This window comes from Symphalangus syndactylus, chromosome 11 (assembly GCF_028878055.3).
Source record: "Symphalangus syndactylus isolate Jambi chromosome 11, NHGRI_mSymSyn1-v2.1_pri, whole genome shotgun sequence".
Lineage (NCBI taxonomy): Eukaryota > Metazoa > Chordata > Mammalia > Primates > Hylobatidae > Symphalangus > Symphalangus syndactylus.
Window position 1 is genome coordinate 74,920,543 of NC_072433.2, and position 683 is coordinate 74,921,225.

Here is a 683-nt window from a genome sequence, read left to right on the forward strand (position 1 = left end):
TGTACACTGAAAACTACAACACATTACTGAAATAAATTTAAGAATACTTAAATGAATTGAAATATATTAGTGTTAATAAATTTGAAAACTTAATGTTGCTATGATGTCATACTACCCAAATAAATTTATATATTCAATGCAATCTCTATGAAAATTCCAATGACCTATTTTTTTTAAAAAAGAATAAGCTAATTCTTAAACTCATATGGAATTGTGAGTGCTCCTTAATAGCCAAAACAATCTTGAAAAAGAAGAATAATGTTGGAGGACTCACATTTTCTGATTTAAAAACTTTTTACAAAGACTACACTTTCAGGGATCATTTCTATAGTTCATTCCTAGAGAAATTTCTCTGAACATGTAGAGCATGAAAGAATAAATATGGAAAGGGAAGACCATTACCAGCCAGTACAAAAACACAATGAAGTACACAGACAAGTGACACAATAAAGCAACCACATAAACAAGTCTGCAAAATAACCAGCTAACATCATGATGACAGGATCAAATCCAAACATATCAATACTAACTTTAAATGTAAATGGGCTAAATGCCCCAATTAAAAAACACAGAGTGGCAAGCTGGAAAAAGAACCAAGACAAATTTATATGCTGTCTTCAAGAGACTTATCTCACATGCAATGACACACATAGGCTCAATATAAAAGGATGGAGGAAAATTTA

At 30.5% G+C, this 683-nt stretch overlaps 1 pseudogene; it reads left to right on the forward strand.

Moving 5' to 3' along the window:
* The first annotated feature begins 300 nt into the window (after positions 1–300).
* LOC129457966 (uncharacterized) lies at positions 301–381 on the forward strand (annotated as a pseudogene).
* The last annotated feature ends 302 nt before the right edge of the window (positions 382–683 follow it).